Here is a 14154-nt window from a genome sequence, read left to right as displayed (position 1 = left end):
GACAAAGTTGTTTAACTCTCTACATTCCTCAGTGCTGGTATCTTTTCAGTTTCTAGGTTGACCCCTTTGTTTCATCAGCTGCCTATTCTTACCTTGGAACAGAAAAATTCAGTGCACATGAAGGGCTGGAAATTTTTATATTATTAAGAACATTATAACAGTGTTCAGGACTATAATAAACTTTTCAATCTCTAAGTATTGGCCCCACTACATAAACAGGAAAGAATAGTTTTTTGATAACTTCCTATCTGAACACCATTTTCTCATTTGTATATGAGTCAATTGTCAGGAAACTTCTAGATTCTGCATGCATTTGTTAAAATATAACTTCTGTGACAGCATAAGCCTCTGTTACATAGCAAAGCTGCCTGGGACACATGGAGAATAGTACCTATACAGAGCCCAAAGCTGCATATTTGTGGCAGAGACAGAATATGTGCTGTTCTGATTCACAGTACATTTTCCACACTACATCCCCTGTTCCTGCAGTTGGTTACACAGTGAAATCCAGAGTTCTCATCATGGTTTTACTTGTGTGAGCAATTTCAGAGAAAATAAAGTGAAACTGATATAAAAGTGCAAATGAAAAGTTCTCATGATCAAGAAAGCATTTTTTTCTTTTTTTTGGTATGGTCTTTCTGTGGTTTCAGAAAGGATCAGAAATTAAAGGGTTTATTATTGTTATTACTTTCTAAGTAATAGATTTCCCAAATGCTGTTTGACAGCTACCATGACTTCACTGGAAATGCATATTCATCCATGTAATGCTTCTGGCTACTAATTACTGTTAACAAGATTGTCTTCATTAAGTCTCTATAGGGCAGGAGTACAAAGTATTCCAAACCATGTGTTTCTGTTTAAACACTGGTGCCCTTTCCAATTTGCTTGCCTAACCAAAAATGCTCAATTCCTCTTTCAAGTTTCTCATCCTTTTCAGGAATTTGAATTTGATGGAGAAGTGGACTTAAAAATAAACAAGTTTGTTAAAGGATCAGGATGCTGGCAGGATTCATAGTCCACACTGCAGAGTGTTTCCTCTTTGTGAAATGAAGTTTGTGTTTACTGATCTTAAAAAGCAAGATTTTGTGGGGTTTGTTATCAATAGCTCCAAATCAGTGTGCCATAAATATCTTGATTCCACTCTGTTTTTTCAAAGTATGCTTGTGATGGTGTCTACATCCTCTTTGCTGCGAGGCTGAAGGTAGCTGCATCAAACTGCAGACAGAAATCAGTACTCCTTGTGCACAGTCTAAACCATGAGTGAGTCAACATAAAATCACTCCCAGTTATGGGCATTTCTCAAAAATATTTTACAAACATTTTCCCTTAACTGCTGAATGATAATCCACAGTAATCAATAAAACTACCACATGTAGGCCCACAGGGACAGGGACTGTGAAATAGAAGGAACATTATTCTGTGTAAGAAACCATGAACAGTCCGTCTCAAAATAGTACCTGAAATACAGAGAGAGAAATCCATTTCTAGTTACTCAAATATATGGTTAAGTACTTAGAGGTAGTTATCAGCTTGTAACAGATAAATGTAAGGTGTTGATCAGCTGTGAAAATCAAGATAAACTTTTGGTAACAAAACATTTATCATGGGAGTTTTGAAAGCTTCCCAGTAAAGCACAAATCCCACTTTGAGAGGAAATTGCTTTTCCCCCTCTCTTTTACTTTATTACTTTGAAAATATTTCCTTGAGTAGGAGTTAAACTGGATAATACCACTTTGAACTTTTTTCCCTATAATAATCAGAAAGCTGACAAATGTAAATGTAACAGCTGAGAAAGTGCAAAACTGTGATTCCAGTCCATTTGCAAGGCAACTCCCTTTTCCCTGCAAACTTCACTTCACAAAAGCATTCAAAATGTGCTTTAGCATGCAAAAGAAGGGTGTTGATGGGAGAAGCCAATTAATGAAACATTGGCAAACACTAAAAATTTTCACTGGTAAGTAAAATGGAGTTTCTATAGATAATTAAAACATTACCCTGTAGACATAAAAAAATGATGTATCTGTGGTGGGGAGGATCTCACTATACACTCCTGATTCTCAATGGTTAGAGCATCCAGCACTTAAAATTTCTGATTTTCCTTCAAGTGTGGTTCAGTCCATGGAGGACAGTTTATTAAAATTAACTGGATCTGAAACATTCAAGGAAGGGAATGCAAACGCTGAAGTTGACTTCAGTTTGCCCATGTGAAGGTCTGGTCATGCTGCACAGTTTCTGGGAAGGAGAGATGGCATTAGTCATGATGTATGCCTGGAGGTATTTAAGAGACATAGATGTGGCTCGTAGGGATCAGTTTTGTGGTGGGTTTGGTGGTGTTGCACTAGTGGTTTCACTCGGTCTTGGAAGCCTTTTCCAAGCTTAAGCCTGCTGGTATTCTGTAATTCTGTGGCTCTACGATTCTGTGACATGAAGAAATGTTTGAACACTGATACTGCACTCTAATTAGTGAGTTTGGTGTATTGCTGCTACCAGAGCAGGTTGCAAGCCATGAGGCACTGCAGCATCCTGCCTTCTGGCTTGCCTTGGGCCTGGTGAAAGGGCCCTTTGTCTCAGTGTCTCACCTGGCCTTTCCTACTCCTCACAGGAGCAGGAACCTGCTCTCTTCTGTGCCCAGATGCCCAGATGGAGATGGCTTCCTTCACTGCAGTGGCTTGGCTCTTCCAGCCAGCTGAGTTGTGGGGAGTGGAGAGCTCAGACCCCAGACCATCACCACTTCATTATTTCCTTTTCCACTTGATCACAGGAAGAAACAGGATATTAACAGTATCACTGCCCCATCCCTAAGTCCATGGTCATCCTTTCCTACTTTACCTGCTCTTAGTACCTCACTGATCACTTGCATCTTGGGTTCTAACAAGTGCACATTTCAGTAGCATCTGTCTGTTGTGGCTTGTTTTTTCTCTTTGGCTGCTCAATATTCAAAATTTTAAATCACTACCTGTTTTTTTCCCCTTTTTCTTTCCTTTATGAGGTGAGCTGATTTAGCACAAGCTTAGTTCAGTAGAAGAACGTTTTGGCCTTGAACAAACACCTTGACCTGATGGCTCCCAATGCAGATATGCTTCAGCTGCTCTGAGGCTGGGCTTGTGTTTGCCTTCAAAAGTGAAAGCAGGGGAGGTAGGTGTTTTTCCATGTTCAAACAAACAAACCTCAGGCCAAGGTCACCGAGAGGTTGGGCAGCCTGCATAACCTGCAGGCAATCCATGTTTATTGTTTTTACCAACATTGGTTTCTTTTCATATGAGGGAACAGCTCATATGACTGATCAATTTCTGACTTAGTTTTGACATTTGCCTTGAGTTTTAAGGCATTTAAACCACTGTGGAGAGAAAACTAAGTTTAAAACTGTGTTACGTACAAAACTCAGTGTCGTTCCTGCAAGTCAGACAGCAGTACATTATTTTAATTCATGCATGGTAGACAGAAAGGACCAGCATATATTTATCTTCTCTGTATGCATTATAGTGGAGAGAAATCAGCTTGTGTAGTGATAGATTATTCTGGTTAGTACTGTGAAAGAGAGAATACATGCTAGGATAGAAGAGGAACTGCCCAGCCCCTCTGAGGATCTGCATGTGGCTGGCTCCTCCTGCAGCACATGCAGCTCTGCTGACTGCAAAGACATCTTGCCAGCAAAGTTAAGTATTTCCATCCAGTTGTTGGGCAGTCACTAGTGGGGCTTCCCAAGGCTCAGAACTGGGCCCAGTCCTGTTCAGTACCTTTATCAAAGATCTCAATGAGGGAACCAAGAGCACCCTCAGCCAGTCTGGGCGGGCACCAAGCTGGGTGGGAGTGCTGATGCTCTGGAAGGCAGGAGGGCTCTGCAGAGAGATCTGCACAGGCTGGATCCATGGGCTGAGGCCAGTTGTGCGAGGCTCAACCAGTCCAAGTGCTGGGTCCTGCCCTTGGGTCACAAGAGCTCCCTGCAGCTCCAGGCTGGGACAGAGTGGCTGGAAAGCTGCCCAGTGGGAAAGGCCCTGGGGGTGTTGGTCAACAGTGGCTGAGCATGAGCCAGTGTGTGCCCAGGTGGCCAGGAATGCCAGTGGCATCCTGGCCTGTGTCAGCAACAGTGCAGCCAGCAGGGCCTGTGACTGTGCCCCTGCTCTGGGCGCTGATGAGGCCACACCTTGAACACCATGTCCAGTTGAGCCCCTCACAGAAAGGAAGTCACTGAGGTGTTGGGGAAAGGTCTGGAGCACAAATCCTGTGAGGAGCAGCTGAGGGAGCTGGGGGTGTTTATTCTGCAGGAAAAGGAGGCTCATGGGAGACCCTTATTGCTCTACAACTCCCTTAAAGGAGGGTGTAGCCAGCTGGGAATCAGCCCCAGGCAAGTAGAGAAAATGGCCTTGAGTTGTGCCAAGGAAGGCTCAGGTTGGCTATCAGGAAGAATTTTTTCATGGAAAGGGTGGTTAAGCATTGGAATGGGCTGCCCAGGGAGGTGGTGGAGTCAACATCACTGGAGGTGTTCAAGAAACAAGTGGACATGGTAGGTGGTGCTATGGTTTAGCTGGCATGAGGGTGGTTCAGCCAAAGACTGGGTGCAGTGATCTTGGAGGTCTTTTCCAGCCTTAATGATTCTGTGATTCTGTAATATTGCTCAGTAAGGTGAATAGCAAACAAAAAGCTCCTTCTTGGCCTACTCTCTACCCACAGCAAGGAACAAGCCCCATAACGCTGCAGGTGGGATCATCCCTTAATTTACAAGAAGCCATAGCTTCAGGGCTGGTGTGTTCTGCACCATGCAGAGCATGTGCTCTGTGAGCAGAGACCCAAGAATTGGTCAGGCCTTCATCTTCCTTCTCTCTGGGATACATGCTCCCATTCCTGCATTGCTGATGCTGCACAGCTCCTGACAGAGCTCTCCACAAGCACCATGATGGTCACTCAGAGTTTGTAAGATGGGTAGGACATCCGTTTTGGGTCAACTTCTCCTCCTTTTGCTGCCTCTGCAGACACTGAGAGCTGTTTTACACTACAATTTTTAACTCTCCTTCAATTTTGTTCTACTCTCTCTATATAGGCAACATATCTCTGTGCTGGAATGATGCAGAATAATGACCACTTCTTTGCTCATCAGAACTACTTTGGGTAATGTGTTCCCTAATGAAACAATTTTTAATTGTGGTGATGTCTGTTTAGCCCATGCTGGACACTCCAGTTAGGCAGACCACAGCTGGAAAATTGACTGCAGCTTATAGGGAAGGTATGTGAGCAAGGCAATAACAGCCCCATGAAATTAAGCAATTAGTGTCCTGAATGGACCTGACTAAAATAGGTGTGCTAAGCAGCAGCCTTACATTCCCAGAAGTCAGATTTTGTATGTCATCTGGTCGATGTCTGCACTCTCACAGCCCTTTTATTAGATAAAGCTCTGAGTTCATGGGGCTAATGGTTCCAAAATGAAGTTAGGGAAGGCTGTGGCCATGTAATTCAGCAGGTGTTACCAGTAAATGCAGAATGCGTGTATAAACACTAGAATGTGGAGAACTGCAGTGGAGACAATGTCCCTCCACACAAGGATTAGTGAGACTCTTACTGAGAGTATTGTGTCTGGGTCTGGGCACTTCAGCAAAAAGCTGAAGAAAAATTTTGTGTCAGGAAGACCTGCTTTACTGAGTTAAAAGTTTAAAGCCTTAAAGTTTAGTTTATGTGTTCAAAAACATGATAAAATTATAATTTCATTGTTGACTGCAACTAGCAGTGTGAGTAGGGATTTCTGACAATTTATTTTTATAAACCAAAGTAGGCAAGTTCTGTTGTCTGAGAGTTGTCATTTGAGGCATTAATTCCTCTTTCACTTCAGATCTTGAGAAGAAACAATGTAATAAATCAGGTATCACAATTAGAACTCATAAAGAGAGAGTGATATTCTGTGGACTATGCTGTTCTGCAGGACAGACCACATCAGGACAGTCTGTTCTACCTTGAACAGGGTACATTCACAGCACACAGTGGAGCACATCCTTTGTGGATCCAGGGTGTGAGCAGCAGTGGTGATGCAGCTGTGCTGACACAGAGTGCTCTGAACTCACCTCTCAGCACAGTAAATTAGGGGGATCAGAGCTGTGTGCTAATGATGCTTTTTAGCAACCAGCTTTCATACCTACATGTGTACAGAATCTGAGGTGGTGTCTGTACCATCAACCTTCCTAAGCTAAGAATATTGCTGGGCCAGTTAATATATTGCATTGAAAGCTCAGTATATTTGGCAGAAGGTTTTTTGGTTTTACTATTCACTCAGTTCTCCCATTCAGATATGAAATTCTCACTGAATCAGATTATATTATTTCTTACATCTTCTACATCGCTGTGGTGAAATTCCTTGTATATCTTTGAACATTTTTCAGATATATTTGACTGTGAAGCAAAGGAGAGCTGGAAAGACTTCTTAGTCCAATATGGCTACACAGTAGAGACTCACTGTCACAGCAATCACTCATAAACAATTGCCATGTGGATGATAATAATAATAATGAGTATGAGAATAATAACAATAGGCATGATGATGATGATGATGATGATGATATTATTATTAATAATAATATGTCAAACAGTGTTCTGCTGTGCTATGTAGAACTGCTGGACCCCACACCTGAAGATCTCTGTTAAGCAGACACTGTGCTCTAGATTTCAGTCCTAGGTCACCTTTCTTTTACATCATTAGCACAGACCAGTTCTATTCTCAAGAGAAAGAAAGGCTAATCATCCTTGGTTTGGGGGTTTTGCCTGCTGTGATCCACATGGGGAGACAGTTAAAAATTAAACAAGAAATATGAAGCAAATACGAATGTGTGCCTTGGGATTAGGGAGGTATACAGCAGGTCTACATTTTCTCCGTGGCTCATCACTTTTTTTTCAGTGGTTGAATTCTTTGTTCCCTGCCCTGGCAGAAGCAGGACAAAGCATTGCCTGTTGGCCTTGTGGTGGTGGTGGTTATGACACCCTGCCTTGGGAGACGTGGGAAGAGCAGCTCTGTCCCTGAGCTTGACCAAAGAGAAATGTGGAGCATGAGGAGCAGGGAGGGATGGGAGGAGTGGGAGTGAGACAGCTAATGGGTATTTTGCAGCAGGAACGTAGACAGCCAAGAGCAGCCAGGAGCAGGCTTTAACAGAGATTAAAAGAAAGACACTTCCCAAAGGGCACAGACAGAAGAGTGGAGCAACAGAGCCCATTGCTGGTAGCTGGGCTGAGAGCCAGCCTGGAGAATGCATCCTGTGTTACCCTGGACAGCACTGAAATCTGATGGAGTTCGTGAATTTCTAAATTCGTGTGGAATCCAAAAGCACATCTCTGTGCAGTTTTTGAATACTTTCTGTTATTACAGGATGACAACAGATCCTCATGCCAGCTCTGCCAGATGGGATCCTGTTACAGCCCTCTGAAATCAGTGCCTTTACTGCATGTTTCCTTTTCTTCTTACTTATCTGGCATAGTGAATGGGGAGAAAAATGTGTAATTATATTTCCCTGTTATGGAGATTTCCCTACCCCCACATTCATATTTTAAAAGAAGGATAATCTTTCAGGCAGATCACATATATTTTCCCGTGGTTTACAGGCATCAATCTAATGATATCTCAGACATTACTTCTATATAATTGGTGCAACATAGATGTAATTAATTTTGAACCCTTAAATATCTCAGTGCATGAAACTTGGGCCAAACCAAGCCACACTAAATACATACCTTTTTGTTACCTTTGATACTATCTGTTTACAATCAGTTGTGATTTCATTTTCTTGTCTGATTTTCTCAGTTCCTCTACTTTTAAGTTGGTTTTATACCAGAAAGAGATTTTTAAACATATTCAAATGTAAAAGCATATAAATTATTGCCCTCCTTTGTGACCTTTTGTTATCTAATATTTATCTAGTGCTCATTTGCTTAAGGTACGTGTTTTATAAAAAACATTCTCCAAATTATTTTAGTGACTCTAGCTTTACCAACAAGGCTACATTAAATCATGATATATTTAACCAGTAAATTCTGTTATCCCTGTGGCTAACAGTGAGCATGTCTGTAGCTGCCTTTTCAGTGCTGCTTGCTGAGCCACTGGAAGACTGGGATGTGCTGAGATGTGCAAGGAGAAGCAAAGGGAACCTATGCAGCTATTAAAGATATCTGGCAGATATTTGGCAGCATGATCCATCCAAGTTGCTAACCAGGTCCACAATTCACCTAAACAGCACAAACCTCAGTTCAGAAAGCTATCATTCTCCTCAGCTCATCACTGGAGGATGTGCCTCTCCCTGAGGATCTCTGGGAGCAGGCATGAGGACTGGGACAGGGGGGTTGCCACCCAAGGACTGCAGCACAAAACCCATGGAAATGGGGTGAAGGCAGGGTCCGCCTCTCGTCAGGGCACCCAGCCCAGCAGCCATGGTCCTTCCCTTCCCACCTATCCCCAGCTCCCCAGGGGCCACAGGCGTCCTGCCTTTGCCACAACACCTGCACTCGACACTGGCTGTTTTCCCTGCAGTTTCAGCTCCTGCTGTTGTTCACCTCCATGCAGGAGCCACTGCTGACAGTACTTGCACACTGAACTGTGCCAGGCAGATCCTGCACCTGCCCAGGTGGGGAGGGGGAGCAGTAAGGAGGTGCTGCCACTCTCACTGGGTGCACACTCTCCCCACCTCCCTCCCTCTTACCTGGTGCTGGGGAAGCCCCACATCCAGAGCACAATAAACATAAGTATTACAAACACTGTTTCAGGTTCCTCTTGCTCTTTCACACATGCCACCAGCCTCAGCTTCCTCAAGATGATTTCTGTCCACTTATTCTGTTTTACAGGGACGTGCCATCACATTGCCTCTGTTTATTCCTTCCCTTTTTCCTCTTTGCTGAGGTCTATGCCTGTTTTTCATCTTAAGCTTACAAAAGTGTTCAGCTCTGAGTAATGTACTAGTCATATATTGGAATTATGCCTCCTACATTCCCTTGGCATTTATTTCTGGAATGGGGTCTGCATGCAGGAAGGCTATGGTGAGATATTAAATAACCAAAAGAAACCACATCTGGTGTGGACAGATCTTTAAAGAAAGTATTCAGATGAAACCAAATCAATTTTTAGTAGTTCACATTTTGAAACTAAAGGCAATTCTAAAATCAAGTTAATTAAAAATAATTAAAATTTAAAACTTTAATTTAGAAGTTGCACGGGTCAGAATGAAGCATTTTACTGAATTAAAATACATTCACAAAATGCCCCATTGTCACCAAAATGACAGGGTTTTGGCCCAACATTGTGTCTGAAACATGTATTTGAGCAAGTACAGGTGCTTTCCTACCAGATCTCAAAAGTGAGTAATACATCTTGCAGATGCTCTTTTAGACCTAAAACAAATAACATGAAAACAATTTAAGCTTTCATGTCTTTATGGTTTAACTCTAGTTATTGTAGAGGACAGTTGAAAATAATATCCTGGGCACCCTGAAGACTTAGAAACTAGCAAACAAATAAAAGAAGTACAGACCTATTAATATGACTGTTCTTGCTTCTGCTGGTGCTGTATCTGTTACGTAAGGAGGGGAGAAAAAAGTTCACTTTTTTCAGTCTATCTTGTTGGTTTTTAGTCTGATCTCAGAATATTTGAATATTGCCTGACCAAAGTACACATCAGTTCCTCCTGCTTTACACTTCAGCCAGCAATGTTTTTTCCAGCTTATCTGTATTTTTCCCTCAGTATAACAGTCCTCCTTGTTATTATGGTGCCAATTTATGAACCCTGGGGAAGTTCAAAGCCATTTTAAGTGGCAAAACCTCAAAGACAAAGACAGTTCAGAAAAATTTTCAAAATTTTCTTCTCTTTGTCACACAAGGGTCCATTTTTCAGGACCATATGGTGACAAACTGTGTATCTTCCACCCAGCATTGTTCTCACACTATGCAGACCAAAATAATTTGGTGATAAGTGAAACACAATGTCTTGCAGAGTAAATCCATTAATCTCAGGGTTCTTTTCTTCACTCAAGGCTTCAATTATGTTCATGGCTATTTTGCTTTAAGCAAGACTGGCTCCCACGTGCTCCTGCTCTTGGACAAGCAGAACATTTCTTAAAACAGCCCAAGACTAACCCACAGACCTTCAGCTGAGGAACTGTTGAGGGATGCCTCTGCCAGGGAGAAGGCAGAGATGCAAAGAGGTTTATGAAGCAGGTAAGGACAAAAAATATCAGGAAGCAACAAAAAAAGAGAAGATTTAAGGTTTTTTGTTTGTTTGTTTGTTTGTTTTATGTAGAAATCCTCCTCTTCACATCTGAAGCTGGCTGCAAAATTTCTGATTCCTGGCATATCTAGTTAAAAAAATAAAAGTCAAATTATGAAGTCTGTTTGAGCATTTACATAATACAAGTTCTAATGAGACTCTGTAATACAATGAGATAATTTATTGACAGCCCAGGGAGCAGAGGAACCCCCCCATGCCTTAAAAAGGGCCAAGAATCCCAGCAGCTCCGGCAACTATGACCAACTTGAAAAAAGTTCCTCCCACACCCAGTCCCAAGATGGACCATGGGTATCCATGGGTATCTAACCAGGACACACCACTGAGCTCCTCAAACACAAGGATTTCTGTATCCTCCTTCCATAAGTGTACACATGTCCTGTCTCTAGTGCTGCACCCTAGGATGTGTCTGGAGGATCCACTCCACTCCTCTCTCCCAGAGGTTCTGGGAATTCCCTGAACTGAAGCCTTTGAAAAGTACTGTTGATAGAAGGAAGAGATTTATTCACTTCATCTTTCTAAACACATACTGATAGCAGATTTGAATTTAGCACGTGTGCAGAAACTTTCTGCAATTTTTGGAGTCAAAGCAGAATCAAAAAATACTTTTGTGACCTAAGGAGAAAAAAAGCAAACATGAGTCAACAAACAGTATAAGAAGCAAAGATGGATGCTAACTTCTGGATGACTTGCCTGGTTAGTCAACAGCTGCAACAAAAGTGATAATCCAAGGAAACACTGTATATAAAATATGTAGGGCAGCAGAAAGTGCTTAGGAGCCGATACACTGTATGGACAGCCCACACTTGTGCACCACAGGGCACTGAAAAACTTCCTTTTCATAGTCACGGAGGTTGCAACATGGACTTCGTTAATGGCTAAAAACGTAAGAGGCCATGCAATGACTCAGAAGCTCCAAAACAGTGTTGGGACCCAAAGGGAGCTGGCACATCAATAAAGCACAGGTACATTTTGGTGGACCTTCTAAAGTTACCTGTTTAAACCAGAAGGGGTTTTTGTTGTGGGTTGGTTTAGTTGATGGTGGTTTGTTGGGTTTTTTTGTGGAATCTGCAATGAGGAGATAGAAGCAGTGAAAATTTATTGCAAGTGAAAAGTAATCCATCTTTCTTTTAGCCTCTTCTGAGTACTAACCCTTCAGCTGTTCTATGATTTAGACTCACAGATTTCATTTCCTATGCCCCAGACATCAGAGAAAGGCAACAAGGTGAGACGGATAGACTCAAATATCTCCTAGAAATGAAACAGCTTCTGAAGCAGAGGTGCAGAAGTAAAACAAAATGTACTTTTGCTTCAGGGTATTCTCGATACTAGTTTTTTTCTTTTCATTGTGGTCCCTCATTTCCCCACCCAGACAAAATGCAGTCATGACAACATGGAAATCCCCTGAGCAGCACAGCTCTGATAATAAGATTATTCATGTTCAACAAAAATATTATGTCTGAAGAGACTTTTTCTTTTATTTTGCTCCAACTGAAACAGGAAAAAAGAAAAAAAAAAAAGATCAAAGTGATAGCCCACTCAATTATAAACAAGACAAATTTAAAGTGAGAAGGTGTCATTTCTGGATAGTGACCAGTTTGCACAGGAGAGCCTTTCTTTAATGAAATTTCTGACTGAAAATGAAGTAGAAATTACATTGAGGGATTTTAGAATAAAATGACAAGGAAGATTATTAAGAAAAGGGTTGAAATTCTCAACTAGTCTTTTCTAAAGCAAGCAAGGGGTAAGCCTTATTTGTGAGAAATCACCAGGACTCAAAATCTCACTAATTCAAGTTTGGCTGCAATGTACTTTGGTCAAGCACAGAAAACTTGAGCATGAGAGATGAGTACAAGTGACTGCTAAAGTTCTCGAGCTGACTCAGAGAGAGGGAATTCCTTGAAGGGATACCACGTGAATTTAGCCGTGGCACAAACAGTTCTGTAAAAGGAATCAAGCTCTCAAGTGAGAGTCAGTCAGCCCATGGTGGTGCCACCTCCAGTGGCTCCATGGCCCTTCACCATGTCCAGCTCTTGCTTTGTGTCATTGGCCAGACAGGTCCCTCTCCTGTTGGTGAGTAGGAGATATGAATCTGCTGAGCAGATATCTAGCCTGCCTCACCCTGGGCACTCTCTTCAGTGGAGGAAAAAAGTGCATTTTATGGGTTTAGATTTCATCTTTTTAATGTCTGTGTTAGGACAAGGCAAATTGTGCTCTTCCCTGGCCAGACAGAAGTGACACAAGGAGAGTCCTGACACAGCAATACACACAGTAAATGCCCACGTCTGGCCTAAGAGACCCACTCTTCTCTACCTGCCTGGGCTTAGTGCACCTGCAGGGAGTGCTTGGGTGGGGAGCCCCAGGGAGGCTCCATAAGGCAGGACTTGATACAGATTTTGAAGATCTTCCAGTCAGCCTCCCTGAACTCTTGTAGAAAGGGGACCATTTCTTCTATTAAAACTGGGCGGGGAAGTCCAGAAAGAGTGCGTTGGCTACCTAGTGCCCCTTGTCTATAGCAGCAAGAGACACTGCAGAACAGTCTCTGATGTCCTGGAAAGAAGGAAACTTTTCTAGCTATGAGACCTGAGTTTTCTCCACTTTGGTGAGCATTTTCAATTATTTCCTTGCAAACAGAAATACTGATGTGGCTTCCATATTAAGCCTCCTTATTATACTGTCATTATTTTTCTGTTTGCTTTGCCCTCAGCTTCCTTTACACCTCCAACCTGAAGATTTTTCGGTGCAGCCAGGGTTGTGCCAGAGCTTGCTCCTCTGTTTCAGGCCCTCAGCTCACCTGTAGTTAGCCACATCAGTCAGCCCTGTGCCCAGCCCTGCTTTACACTCCAGTGTGCGTCGGTGTGTTCAGCCACAGAAAGGGTGCAAAGGAAATATCTAACACCTCTTTATATTTCACTTTCCACCTTTGCTTTGTCCAAAACCTGAAAAAAATGTGAGATGTGCCACATTGGTCTCAGGAGCCAGGTTTTGCAGGATTAGTCTTTCAAATCACAGGTTTTCTTGGGTCAGGATTGTCTTATGTAGACTTCATAAAATCACAGAAGGTTTGGGGTTGAAAGGGAGCTTTGAAATTTCCTTTATCCAACCCCTCTGCCATGTACAGAGACACCTTCCACTAGACCACATTACTCAAAGCTGGCCTTGAACACTTCCAGGGATGGGGCAGATACAGCTTCTCTGAGCCGCCTGTGCCAGAGCCTCACAACCCTCAGAAGAATTTCTTCTGTATGCCCAATCTATATCTGCCTTGTTTTATTTTAAAAACATTTCCCTTTGTCCTGTCACTACAGGCCACGGTAAATAATTTCTCCCCATCTTTCTTATAAGCATCCTTTACTTACTGAAAGGCTATGATAAAATCTCCCCAGAGCTTTCTCTTCTGTGGAATGAACAACTCCAGCTCTCCCAGCCTGTCTGTGCAGGAGGTGCTTTCCAGCCTTCTCCTTATCTTACTGGCTTCCTCTGGACTTGATTCAACATGCCTGTGTCCTTCTTTTATTGGTGCTGAATGGAGTGCTTCAGCTAGGGTTTCACAAGAGTAAAGAATCACACAAGAGTAAAGAATCACCTGCTGGCAGTGCTGCTTTTGATCCTGGTAAAGAAAAAACAGAAGCAATCATACCTAATGTTTCATACCTGGAAGATTTTTATCCCTTGGACTTGTGCATCTCTCTTGGGAGCAACGTGGATGCAAAAACTAAACCATGCTCTTAGCACCAGCAGCACAAATCACCACAGCTGAGTCAGGAGCACTTGTCATGAAGTGTGCTCCCTTTCCCACTGGTCTTCACCAGGTTTGTCCAAATGAGTTGGCAGGCCTGATCCAGAAGGTGCTCAGTCCAGAAGTAGGAAGCTGTCTCACAGTAAAAGCTCAGCAGTTATCTTTACTTTGGCT

The 14154-nt window shown here is 42.6% G+C and overlaps 1 long non-coding RNA gene across 1 annotated transcript; it reads right to left on the bottom strand.

Moving 5' to 3' along the window:
• Window positions 1-12936: 12936 nt before the first annotated feature.
• Window positions 12937-14023, bottom strand: LOC106628423 (uncharacterized). The gene is made up of 3 exons (XR_001331807.2): window positions 13896-14023; window positions 13601-13781; window positions 12937-13180 (listed from the first exon to the last, which is right to left on the bottom strand). It is a non-coding gene; the product is annotated as an uncharacterized LOC106628423 (long non-coding RNA).
• Between the last annotated feature and the right edge of the window lie 131 nt (window positions 14024-14154).

Source organism: Pseudopodoces humilis, chromosome 4, assembly GCF_049639895.1.
Source record: "Pseudopodoces humilis isolate 2021_Gansu_Grassland_sample_001 chromosome 4, ASM4963989v1, whole genome shotgun sequence".
Classification (NCBI taxonomy): domain Eukaryota; kingdom Metazoa; phylum Chordata; class Aves; order Passeriformes; family Paridae; genus Pseudopodoces; species Pseudopodoces humilis.
Note: the sequence above shows the minus strand (reverse complement) of the source record. Positions and strands in the feature narration are given on the sequence as shown.